General features: G+C 44.3%; 1 long non-coding RNA gene across 1 annotated transcript in view; it reads left to right on the top strand.

Moving 5' to 3' along the window:
- The window catches only part of LOC127577742 (uncharacterized), a 49,141-nt gene extending 35,871 nt beyond the window's left edge, over positions 1-13,270 (top strand). The window contains exons 2-4 of the long non-coding RNA XR_007957433.1: positions 5,645-5,842; positions 7,533-7,583; positions 12,906-13,270. This is a non-coding gene — a long non-coding RNA (uncharacterized LOC127577742). The remainder of the gene's footprint in view (positions 1-5,644; positions 5,843-7,532; positions 7,584-12,905) is intronic.
- The last annotated feature ends 386 nt before the right edge of the window (positions 13,271-13,656 follow it).

The raw sequence follows: 13,656 nt of genomic DNA, 5'->3' as shown, positions 1-13,656 counted from the left end.
TAAGTATTTGAGGTAACTAAGTGTAGCAGTTCGCGTAACACTATTACAGTGACAGCGACCCAGTTTCAATTCCAGCCACTGTCTGTAAGGAGTTTGTACGTTCTCCCCGTGTCTGCGTGGGTTTCCTCTGGGTGCTCCGGTTTCCTCCCACATTTGAAATACGTACGGGTTAGGAAGTTGTGGGCATGCTATGTTGGTGCCGGAAGCGTGACGACACTTGCGGGCTGCCCCCAGAACACTCTATGCAAAAAATGCATTTCACTGTGTGTTTCGATGTACATGTGACTAACAAAGGTATTTTATCTTATACATTGAGTATAGGAGTTGGGACATTATGTTGCAGTTCTTTGAATCGTTGGTGAGGCTGCACTTGTACAGTTTTGGTCACCCTGTTATGAGAAAGAAATGGTTAAACTGGACAGAGTGCAGAAAAGATTTACAAGGATGTTGCCAGGACTAGAGGGCCTGAGTTTTTGGGAGAGGTTGGCCAGGCTAGGTCTTTATTCCTTAGAACGTAGGAGAATGAGGGGTGACGTTATAGAAGTGTTTAAAATTATGAGAGGCAGAGATAAGGTGGATAGTAACAGTCTTTTCCCCAGGGTAGGGGAGTCCAAAACTAGGAGGCATAGGTTTAGGGTGAGAGGGGAAAGATTTAAAAGGGATCTGAGGGGCAACTTTTTCACGCAGGGGGTAACTGAGCATATGGAATGAGCTGCCAGAGGAAGTGGTTGAGGCAATTGTACAATAGTATCATTTAAGAAGCACTTGGATAGGTGCATGGAGGGGCAGGGCTTAGAGGGATATGGGCCGAATGCAGGAAATTGGGACTAGGTGGGTGGGCGCCGTGGTCAGCATGGACCGGTTGAGGCGAAGGACCTGTATCCATGCCGTATTGCTCTACATAAGTTTTTGGTTTTGTAATAATACACGTGGTCACTGGACTATCCTATAAGTGCCTAATACTGACCCTTTGTCCACAGTTGAGTAAGAGATGAGCCTTTTCTCACCTCACCAACTTCACGCTTTAATTTACAATTTCCAACAAATAGATTTCTTGAGAAGAGTCAGCAGCGGTGCTTAACTTGTCTTCACTTGCTCCCTTTAATCACTTCAGATACATGCAATCAGGATTCGATGCTCTCTCCAACTTCATTCTTTTAATAACCCCCTACGTGCTGATCTCTATTTTCATTATATACTCTGTTGACGCCTTCACAATAGTGGATGCTGGTCCGATTGTTTTGCCGGAGATTTCTCCAGGGACGTAGTAGTTGGTGGAAATCATTCTCCAGCTTCATCATTCCCTGTTCTTTTTGACCCACAGTACCCTATTTCTCTATTAGTGCATTTCTTTTATACCTTTCTGTCACAAATATGACAGTGTACAAAGGGTAACTCTAATGCTATTGACAGTACGATGGCTTTAGCCACATATTGTAGGCTGTGACTTTAGTACTGTGATGAGGGAGTGGGATATTGACAGAGGCCGCCCTCCTGATGAAATACAAAGCTGTCTTTTTTTGCTTCTTCATTTGTGAGATGTGGGCATCAATGGAAGTCCATCCATTGCTGCTTTTGAATGTCTGCTGTACCCAAGGTGAATGTATTGGTATTGGTATTCGTTTATTATTGTCACTTGTACCGAGGTACAGTGAAAAACTTGTCTTGCATACCGTTCGTACAGGTCAATTCATTACACAGTGCAGTTACATTGAGTTAGTACAGAGTGCATTGATGTAGTACAGGTAAAATCAATAACAGAATACAGAGTAAAGTGTCACAGCTACTGGGAAAGTGCAATGCAATAAGGTGCAAGATCACAACAAGGTAGATTGTGGGTTCAAGAGCCCATCTCATCATATAAGGGAACTGTTCAATAGTCTTATCACAGTGGGATAGAAGCTGTCCTTAAGTCTGGTAGTGCTCCTGTATCTTCTGCCTGATGGGAGAAGAGAGAAGAGCCACTGTGTTGCCTCCCAGGAAGTTTCAGAATTTTGGACCAGCAAATATAAAGGAACGCTGATATGTTTCCATCTTGGGATTGTGCGTGGCCAGGAAGGGAACTTGTAGGTGGTGTTGTTCTAGGTGGCTAGGGGACCCGGGTTAGAGGGGTGCTGTCAAAGAGAAAGTGGTGGGGCTAGGAAAGCCGCTGTCTCACAGTGCCAGGGACCTGGGTTCTAACCTGACCTCCAGTGCTGTCTGTGTGGAGTTTGCACATTCTCCCTGTGACTGAGTGGATTTCCTCTGGGTGCTCTGGTTTCCTCCCACATCCCAAAGACATGCACGTTGGTTGGTTAACAGGCCACTGTAGATTGCCCCTGGTGTGTAGGTGGGTGGTAGAATCTGGGGAAGAGTTGATGTGAATGGGATCAATGTAGGGTCTGTGCAAATGGGTGGTTGATGGTCAGTGTGGACTCGATGGGCCAAAGGGCCTAGCTGTATCTCTCTGTAACTCTATGAAACCTTGACAAGTTGCTCAAGTGACCAGCTATGGCAGAGAGGGTGGATCTTGTAGCTATGTTGTGTCGGTGTTTGAGTAAGTTTAAGGTGATAGATGGGTTTATTTAAGTGGATCTGATGAAACCTGCAAGAAAGATTGGAAGGACTTGTATCCCACTTGTATCTAAAACAAGTGGGCATGGGTCTAAGGTAAGTGGTAGAAGGTTCAGAGGAAGAGCATTTTCACCCAGAGTATGGTTGGAAGATCATACTACCTGAGGGAATTGCAGAGACAAAGACTCTAACAACATTTAAGAAGTATCTGGACAAGCATATATATATATATATATATATATATATATATATATATGTGTGTGTGTGTGTGTGTGTGTGTGTATATATATATATAATTTTGGCCTGTCAAGTCTATGCCAGCTCACAGAGTAATCAGCTTCACTTACTAATTTCCCAGTAACCTGTTCTCCTCATATTCCCAACCACACACTCCAGATCCTAACACCCGCTGACACACCAGGGGCAATTTTCAGCAATCAATCTACCTACCAATGTCTCTGGGTTGATGGGGGAAACTGGAGCACCTGGAGGAAACCCACGTGGTCATAGGGAGAGCATGCAAACTCTGCACAGACTGTCCCGATGTCAGGATTGAACCGGGGTCACTGGAGCTGTGAGGCAGCGGCTCCACCAGCTATGTCACTATGCTGCTCCTGAAGGCTATAGAGCAAGTGCAGGAAGATGGGACTCATACAAGAGGGATGGGTACAAGATGGTTGGAAAGGACATGGTGAGCCATTTCCTCTGCTCTTTGACGCTGTGTCTCCAGTGAGACCAAGTACCAAGATTCCGGGCTTCAAAAATTACCTTGATCTTTCTGCTCCCCATGTAATCCTTCTCCCAGCACAAATTTGGAATGAAGCTGTACCGAAGTAATGTTTCTCTCCAAGCAGTGTTGTTTTTTGTTGGCTTCATCTGTCTCATATTTGGACTCAATGCAACGTATGCAGCAGGTTGCACAATATAAAAGATAGAGTGGTTTCGCAGCCCCAGGGCAGTATGGATAAAATTTATGACATTACTACTAAATGACCTGAAGAATAAGGAGCTGACTCCAATGGTTTGGGCAGAAAGCCTGAGCCAACTGTTCTCTTTAAGTTATATAGTTGTAAAAATATGTATGGTATTTAGTTTGGCTGCTGTCCAGTTGCCAATGGTGCTAATTCTGACAGTGGCAGTCTGGCTGATGGTGCAGTAGTGGGTATAGTGAGCTTGCCTGGGGTCTCATGAGGGTAAATTAGTGGATGGTTGTGGGAGAGACATTTCATTGGTTGGCTGCTGTCTCTTGTCCTGCTGTCAGTTATTGTGGCTCCCCTTTACTATCTCCTGTGCCATCTCATTCTTCAGAAGCAAGTTCACATTTGTCATTCAAAGGCTGTTCTCCAAACTTGCAGTTTCTAAAACTTGAAAATTGCTACTATTTCAGCTTTTTAATAAGTCGTAAATATACAGTGAATGTCTGGGAACGTGTTAAGATTGCATTCCCTGGCTGCATAGTGGCAGGGCAAGTAGAATTGCTGCCTCACAGCACTGGTGTTCCACTTCAATCCTGACCTCCAGGTCTGTGTGTGTGTGTGTGTGTGTGTGTGTGTGTGTGTGTGTGTGTGTGTGTGTGTGTGTGTGTGTGTGTGTGTGTGTGTGTGTGTGTGTGTGTGTGTGTGTGTGTGTGTGTGTGTGTGTGTGTTCGGTTTGCATGTTCTTCCTGTGACCGTGTGGGTTTCCTCCGGGTGCTCCAGTTTCCTCCAATGTCACAAAGACGTGCGGGTTGGTAGATCAATTGTCCACTGTAAGTTGCCCAACTGTAGGTGAGTGTTAGAACCTGGGACCAGTTGTTAGGAATGTGGAGAGGATAGGTTCCAGGGGAAATAGTGGGGGAATAGGATTGGTCCGTGAGATGGAAATATATGGAAAAAGGTTTTAGATCCCATAGGTTTCTAAGGCCCCTGAATATAATCAATTCCTTATTATTCCCTTGTTGGACACAGAAATTGCCTCTCTCAATGTTGCATATTTCCTAACTTACCATAGCCAAAGTGGATTTGAACAGTGTATGAAAAAGGGAGGAACTTGGGAAGGTCGGGGGGTGGGGGGGGGTGGAATTACACAGTCCAGGTTTCGATGCAGTCATCAGTTGGGGAGAAAGTCATAGAATGATGTAACATTGAAGGAGCTTTCCAACCAAAGGAAGCAAGGGATGCCACCATGGCTATCGATTTATTTCTTTGTTTCACACCCCCTTTCTGGTGGTGCTCTCATGTTCTCAGACTTTTAATTCTACCTCAGTTATTCGGTATTGTCACTTTAGCATTTCCTTTTGCACTGCCTCAGGTTTGCACTGCCATACTTTACACCATTCTGTAGTTTTGCACTTGGCACTGTATTTATTGTATTATTATCAAGTATGCTGTTTACTCTGTGAGCTTCATGCGAGCAAGGAATTTCATCGCGTTCTGGTGTATATGACAATAAGCTAATTTGAATCTGAATCTATAGGGTCACTGGCAAGTTTGCTATGTGTAGCCCATCTCTAATTGCCCTTGAGAAGGTGGTGCTGAGCTGTCTTATTAAACTGCTGCTGACCACATTGTGAAGATGCTTCTACAGTGCTGATGGGGAGGGAGCGTTGAGATTTAGACCCAGTGACAATAAGGAAAGGTAACACATTTCCAAATCAGCATGGTGTTTGACTTAGAGGGGAACTGCAGGGGGAGGTATTCCCATGCACCCACTGCTTGTGGTTTGGAATAACCTACATGTCCCTTTGGTTTGATTTTCATAGCAAAGAGAGAAAGGAAGTGTTAGGATGCACATCAAATTAGCAAAGAAAGTTTTCTCAACAGTTCATTGAATTACTGAGTAAAGTTTTCATTTGACTGACTGCAAATGAAGTAGCCCATAGATATTTAGTATAGGAGCACTAATACACTTACGTTATTGTATTTATCAGATCATAAAATATTTCTTAGTAGTTGAGGTCTGTGTGGAAAGTCAATATATTTGTTGATCTCCAGTGTCCTTCAAATGTTTGAATTGGCAGGAACAGTCGGCTATTGGGCTGATTTGATTGTAATCTTAACTCCACAATCCTCCCATCCCCATTAATCTTTAACCCCCTTTTTCTTATCTACAGAATATACACCGGCCTTAAAGAAATTCAAAGACTCTATTCAACCTCCCTTGGAAGAAGAAAGTTCCAAAGATTCACCACCATTTGAGGGAAAAAAATTTCGCCTCATCTCTGTCTTAAGTGAGCAAATCTTGGTTGTAAATTCCTCCACGTGAGGACTCATCCTCTCTACAATCTACCCTATGAAGATCCACCAAGATTGTAAGTGCTCGAATTAAGTCTCCTCTCAATCTTCTACACTAATCGACTTGAGTAGGTCTTTGCTAACCAACCCCTCACTTGTACTTTTGCCAGTTTGCTAGACTTCTATGAAGCCTGGTTTAGTGTCTGTGAGGATCTTAATGCAGACAGAGGGGGATTGATGTTCAACACATTACTGACCTAAAATTACTGAATAAAGTTTTCATTTGACTGACTGAAGATGAAGTAGCCCATAGATATTTAGTATAGGAGCACCAATACACTTACATTATTGTATCTATTAGATCATAAAATATTTCTTAGTAGTTGAGGTCTGTGTGGAAAGTCAAGTATTAAATTATTTATACAATTTCATATTAAACCCTCACTTTGCAACAGAAATAAGTATATTCTGTGGCCAGTAGGAGATCTGAATCCAATATCTCAGTCTCAGACATGATGAGACATGATTTTTATTGGTTTGGCTTATAAAGCAGTGGGGAGATGTCCAAGTTTCTAGATATGCCATCTGCTGGAAATTGATGGTCTTTATCTCTTTCTGCCATGTATTTGCTCCAGTGATTTTATTTAATGTGTGAATATGCCAGGCTGGTTTAATAATAAAACAAAACAGTTTTATTTAACTCATGTGCTGGCACGACCTTCAATTATGGTCCATCCGCAATTGCTCTTAAGGAGGTGGTGGTTGAGACAGCTGCTGGAACCACTTCAGGCCCTCTGGTGAAGATACTCCCATGTTGCTTTAGAGTGGAGAGTTTCAGGATTTGGACCAAGTGATAATGAAGGAACAGTGATACATTTCCAAGTCAGGATGGTGTGTAAGATGGAGAGAAACCTGCAGGGGGTGATCCCGTGCTCCTAATGCTCTGGTATGTCTTGGCGGTAGAGCTCTTGAGTTTGGAAAAGGCATGGAGCGATACAGCACGGAAACAGGCCCTTCAGCCCAACTGGTCCATGCCGACAAAAGTGCCCATCTGAGCTCGTCCCATCTGCCTGTGTTTGGCCCAACCTTTGCTATCCATGTACCTGTCCAAGTGTCCTTTAAATGTTGTTATTGTAGCTGCCTCAACCACTTCCTCTGGCAGCTTGTTCCATATACACACCACCCTCTGCGTGCAGAAGTTGCCCCTCAGGGCCCTTTTAAATCTTTCCCCTCTCATTTTAAATCTATGCCCCCTAGCTTTTGATTCCCTTTCCCTGGGAAAAAGACTGCGCATTGGCATGCCCCTCATGATTTTATACACCTCTTTAATGTCAAGTTCCAAGGAATGAAGTCTTAGCCTGCTCAACCCCTCCCTGTAACTTGGGCCCTGGCAACACTCTCGTAAATCTTCTTTGCGCTCCTTCCAGCTGAATGATGTTTTCCTATAACAGAGTGACCAAAACTCTACACAATACTCCAGGTGTGGCCTCACCTACTTCTTGTATAACTGCAGCATAACCTCCCAACGTCTATACTCAATGCCCTGACTGATAAAGGCCAGAGTGCTAAACACCTTCTTCACCGCCCTGTCTACCTGTGATGCCACTTTCAGGGAACAAAGTACCTGCCCTCCTAGCATCCCTATGTTCTACAACATTCCCCTAGGCCCTACCGTTCACTGTGGAAGTCCTACTCTGGTTTGAATTCTCAAAATGCAACACCTTGAACTTATCTGGATTGAATGCCATTTGCCATTCTTTTTCCCAGTTACCCGACTGATCAAGATCCCCTTGCAATTGTGCTACCAGAGTGCTGTAGGTAAGTGACCTCAGTATAACTTGTTGATGGCACACACAGCTAGTGTTGGTGAAAAGCTAAATGCAATGTGTTTGCCAGGGTGCCGATGAAGGGAACTGCTCTGCCTTGATGGTGTCAAGGTCTGAGTGTTGTAGGAGCTGCACTCATCCAGGCAAATTAGTGGGCATTTGGTCATAGTCCTGAAATGCTCCTTGGAATAATGGAAAGGGTTTGGGATGTTGGGAGGTGAGGTGGGACACCCAGCTTCTAACCTGCTCCTGTGGCCACACCCTTATGTTTTGTTTGGAGCACAAGTGAGTAGAAAAGTTATAGAACCATGGAGTGGAGTGTACGGTACAGAAGTGGGCCCTTTGGCCCACCATATCCATACTGGTCACTTTTTACCCATCTACACTATTCCCATTTTCATCCATTGGATCCATATCCTTCTTTGCCTTGCCTATTTAAATACCTGTCCAAGTGTCTCTCAAGGATCGTAATTGTACCTTGTCTCTATCAGCTACTCTGACAGAGTGTTCCAGATATCAATCACTGTCTGTGTAAAAAAAACCTTCACCTAAAATCCCCTTTAAACCTCCTTCCTCACACCTTGAACCTATGCCCTGAGATTAAAACCATGATGATGCCGGAGGAACTCAGCAGGCCAGGCAGCATCCGTGGAGAAAAGCAGGCAGTCAATGTTTCGGGTCAGGACCCTTCTTCAGGACTGAAGATAGAAAAAGGGGAAGCCCGATATATAGGAGGGAAAAGCAGGGCAGTGATAGGTGGACAAAAGAGGGGAGGCGGGGTGGGCACAGGGTGGTGATAGGTAGATGCAGGTAAGAGATAGTGATGGGCAGGTGAGGGGGAGGAGGGGAGAGCAGATCCACGGGGGATGGGTCAAAGGGAAGGAGAGAAAAGGGAAAAAGGCGGGTAGAAAATAAGAGGCTAGGAAAGGGAAGAAGAAGCATGGTTGGGGGTGGTGGTGTGGGGAAGGGATGTGGGGCACAGTGTGCACAGTGTTCCACCCATAATGTTAAACATTTGGAAACTTGGGCAAAAGGTGCCTATGAACTTCCACTGTTAACTAATATCACGGCAAAGGTAAGGAGAGAAAGGAAAAAAAAGGGGTTGAAGAAAGAGAGATAAGCTGGGAAAGGGAAGCAAAGAGGAGGCATGGTTGGGGTGTGTGTGTGGGGGGTGGGGGGGGGATTACCTAAAGTGGGAGAATTCAAAGTTCATGCCGTTGGGCTGCAAGGTTCCAAGATGGAAAACGAGGAGCTGTTCCTCCAGTTTGCGCTTGGAATTCTCCTGGCGGTGGAGGAGGCCGAGGACTGACGTATCAGTGATGGAGTGGGAGGGGGAGTTGAAGTGACTGGCAACGGGGAGATGCAGATCGCGATTATGGACGGAGCGCAGGTGTTCTGCCAAACAGTCACCTAGTCTGCGTTTGGTCTCACCGATGTAGAGGAGGCCACACGGAGCACTCTCACCGACGTAGAGGAGGAACCTATGCCCTCTTGTTTTTGATGCCTCTACAATGGGAAAAAGATTTTAGTTATCTACTCTAGCTATGGCTCTTATTATTTTATATACCTCTATCAGGTCACATCTGAGCCTCCTTTACTTCAGGGAAAACAAACCCTAGCCTATCCAATCTCTGTCCAGAACTAAAGTCCTCCAATCCAGGCAACACCTTGCTGAATCTCTTCTGCATTCTCTCCAGTGCAAGTACATCCTTTCTATAGTGCAGTGACCAGAAATGCACAGGATACACCAAATGCAGTCTAACCAGTGTTTTGTAAAGCTGAAACATAACATCCCAACTTTAAGATTCTCTCGCCCGATATGTGAAGGCATGTGTGCCCTAGACCTCCCGATCTACCTGCTACTTTCAGGGAACCAGGTTCCTTTGCTCATCAACATTGCTTCACACCCTACCATTTAGTGCACGTATCTGTCCTACCCTTACTACTATTGAGTTCTCAAAATGCATCACCTCGCACTTGTGTGTTATTCCTGCAATTCTGGTTTCCCTGTTGATATACCTCTGTCGGGAAGTGTCTGTCTCCAACTTCATACTTTCATATTTTCTTCTGACATAGAAGGAGGCTATTTTGCCCACTGAGTCAATGATAGCTCTCAGAGCTATCCTGTCCCCCCCACTTATTTTCCCTGTAACTTGTTCTCTCTCACATGCCCACCATCTACCCCACCTTATTCTTCTCCCTCCCACCTACACTAGGGGTGGTTGGCATCTTTGTTAGGTGGGAGGAAACCGGAATACCTGGTGGGGGGTTGGAACCCACGCTGTCACAGGAGGAACAGGCAAATCCCAGACGGACAGCATTGGAGGTCAGGATCGAACCTGGGCCGCTGGAGATGTGAGGCAGCAGCACCACCTGCTGCGTCATTGTGCTGCCCTGGAAGAATAGCTAGGAAGGTAAGCTCAAGTGAACACTACCGACTCTATGATCCCCTTCAGCTCTCACACCATGCAGTTTGGAAACATATGGTTGTTCCTTTATCATTGTAGGATGAAAATTCTCAAACCTGCCTTACGACAGCGCAGCAGGACAGCAGAAATTCAAGAAGGCAGCTCACCACCATCTTATCAAGGGCATCTGCGGATTGGTAATAAGTGCTGGCCTTGCAAGACACAGCCTCACCTCTGGACCGAATTTAAAAAAATCTTCATTTGATTGAAAAACTCTCAATATACAAAGCATGAATTGACAGATCTGTATATGAATGTAGGTCTACACACCATAACATTCAGAACTTGCCCAGGGTCAAATTAAGAGTTGGCAACAAACTTAATTACTATGTTTATTTACCATCATACCTTATTTAAACACTTATTGATCCTGCCAAAACATATTTATGGACACATGCAATGAAAAATCTATAGTGGAAATGAAGAACTGGAAGTATTAGCTGTTTAATTCAGGACATTTTAATCATAATGCATAACATGGCTTGGATAAATACCTGCCTGGTTTATAGCTGGTTTTCTCATGAATTGTTACTGCTCCATCGCCAACTGGGAGTCACACTTCCTCGCAGACGAGTGATGCACTGACCAAGATCTGGTTTTCTTCTGCCATCGCTAACACCTGGTTGACTAACACTGTTACAGCTTTGACCTATGGTGGAGCAGATCTTCCACTGACACCAAGATCAGTGGCTGCCTGTATTCAAACTGCTCTCTTCCATCTTCTGGGCTCTTTGGGCACGTTGCAGCTGTATAAAACTTCAGTTAGGCCTCATTTGAAGTACTGTGTGCAGTGCTAGTTACTGCATTACAGGAAGAATATGGAGGCTTTGGAGAGGGTGCAGAAAGGTTCACCAGGATGCTGCCTGTATCAGAGTGTATGAGCTTTAAGGAGAGGTTGGACAAACTTGGATTGTTTTCTCTGGAGTGTCGGAGGTCGAGGGGTGACCTGATAGAAATATATAAAATTATCAGAGGTATAGATAGGGTATATAGGGTAGGGTAGGGCAACTTGAATGCGCAGGAATGTAAGAAGCTGTAGAGAGTAGTGGACTCAGCCCAATGCATCACAGGTACATCCCTCCCCACCATCGAAAATATCGACAGGAGGTGCTGCCTCAAGAAGGCAACACCTAACATCAAAGATCCCCACCATCCCGGGTCATGCCATCTTCTCGCAGCTACCATCAGGCAGGAGGTACAGAAGCCTGAGGTCCCACACCACCAGGTTCAATAACAGTATCCTTCCTTCAACCATTCGGTTCTTGAACCAACCTGCACAACCCTAGTCACTACCTCAGTATAGCAACACTATGATCACTTTACCTACTTTGCACTACAATGTTACTTTTTTTTAGAAAAGTTAAGACATTGAAGTAAGCTCCAAGAAACTTAAAACGTAGAACATAGAACATTACAGCACGGTACAGGCCCTTCGGCCCACATTGTTGTGCCGACATTTTATCCTGCTCTCAGATCTATCTAACCCTTCCCTCCCACATAGCCCCCTATTCTTCTATCATTCATGTAAACAATTAAATGTATTTAGACTCACTGATGAGCCCTCCTTCCAGCCCTCAATTTCTTCTCTTCACTTCAATGGAGCTGCTTTACTTGCAGCCGATTGATTTGGTGTAGCAAAAACAGAAAGTGCTGAAAATACTTAGCAGGCCAGGCGGCATCTGAGGAAAGAGCTTAAGGAAGCAGGAGCAGCATTGGTGGAGAGGGACAGCACGTGCTCGGAACTCCGTAGAGGTAGGGTTAAGATGACGACCCCTGCTTCACCTTCAGCTGAGTTTTGTTTCATTCATCCAGCAGTTGCCAGGATGTCTGGGTCACTTCCAAGGCAGGCATTTATCACCCAGCCTTAGTTGTCCTCCAGAAGCTGGTGGTAAGTCAGCTTCCCTGAACTTTCCCAGTTCTGACGAAGGGCCTTTGACCTGAAGCATTAACTATTCCACAGATGAGTGCAACTGGCAATTCTGGTGCAAACTGACGCAAAAAATGGGTCCACTTCCGCAAGTGTATTTTCACCTCAGTTTTTGCTTAAGCTCAAATGCATCTTCCTGAACACAAACTGGTGCAATTGTGCAAGGTTATCCAACAACATTTAAATAGTGACTGATAATGTTTGAAAGGAGTAACTTGGAAAAGTTTGGTTATTAAAGTTGAAAATGGGTTTATTATAAGGGTACATATGCACTTTAAATCACCATGCCAATTCACCACCTGTGAGCAGGCTGATTTTAAGTGATTGAAGATGACTTTTAAAACATAAACAAAGTTCAGCTCTCAGTTCTTTAGTAACCGCTAAAAAATTCCTTCGAAACAACCTTTTGATGTCTTTGCACTGAGAGTTCTAGACTAATATTTGGATCGTTCTTAAAGGCACACAATCAGGGTAATTAGCAGAAACTTCCAATGCAGATTGGTTCTCTCTGTACTGAGACCTGGGGCTTGTGCCTTGAGTAACTTGTGCTGAGTGTGGTGTCTACTGCAGGTTCTGCCATAGTGTAGTGGTTAGCGTGACGCTATTACAGTGCCAGCGGCTTGGGTTGAATTCCCGCCACTGTCTGTAAGGAGTTTGTACGTTCTCCTTGAGTCTGCGTAGGTTTCCTCTGGGTGCTCTGGTTTCCTCCCACATTCGAAAGATGTACGGGTTAGGAGTTGTGGGCATGCTATGTTGGCGCCGGAAGCGTGGCAACACTTGCAGGCTGCCCCCAGAACATTCTCAAATAACGCAAAAAGACGTATTTCACTGTGTGTTGCGATGTACATGTGACTAATAAATAAATATCTTATCTTATCATCTCATTTTATCTTATCTTATCTTATCTTATCTTGTCTAGTGGTTTGCTTATGCCAATATCGAGGGAACCATGTCAGAAAAAAACTGGTACAGTTGAGTAGAAACTTCAGTCCAACGATCCCAGTGAAGCAGACTCTAGCTGTGATTGATGTGAATATTAGCCAATCAGCTCCAATGTGAATGTGGTGTCACTGAATGCATAGCAACTTCCATTTAACAAATTGTGAACTTCTTGAGCAGATTTGAATCTAACGTCCATTGTGTAGAAAAAAAATACTGGGCAATAAATTAGCCCACATCCTCAGAGGTAAAGGGAAGCGTCTGTGTCAATGTTTGTCAAGAGGGAATGACAATTTATGTTCTCATTGCACTCAGGATGATTTGGTTAAATGTGTATGTATTAAATACGATTATTAAAGAGTTAAAATGAATCTTTAGTGTGCATGAAATATTGACAGTATTAGTTTTTGACAATGACCCATTACTCACTTTGCATTTATCTGAGCATTTTATACTCAGTAATGGCATCAAACACCTATTGATTCTTCCAGATTTTTCTGCTTCCCAGTGGAGCAGCAGAGAGATATGCGTGGGTGTTAAAAGAAGTCTTGAAGAAGAAAATGTTCCAGGATTGCTCAAGCTTCATGTTAAACCGTCCACTGGCTAACTACTTGTTTAAATATTGAGCAAGTCCACATGTTACTACTGGCTTTATGAAGGCTGAACTATCAGTGCATCGTCATAGAACAGTACAGCACAGGAACAGGCCCTTCAGCCCACAATGATGTGCT

Source organism: Pristis pectinata, chromosome 14 (assembly GCF_009764475.1).
Source record: "Pristis pectinata isolate sPriPec2 chromosome 14, sPriPec2.1.pri, whole genome shotgun sequence".
Lineage (NCBI taxonomy): Eukaryota > Metazoa > Chordata > Chondrichthyes > Rhinopristiformes > Pristidae > Pristis > Pristis pectinata.
Note: the sequence above shows the minus strand (reverse complement) of the source record. Positions and strands in the feature narration are given on the sequence as shown.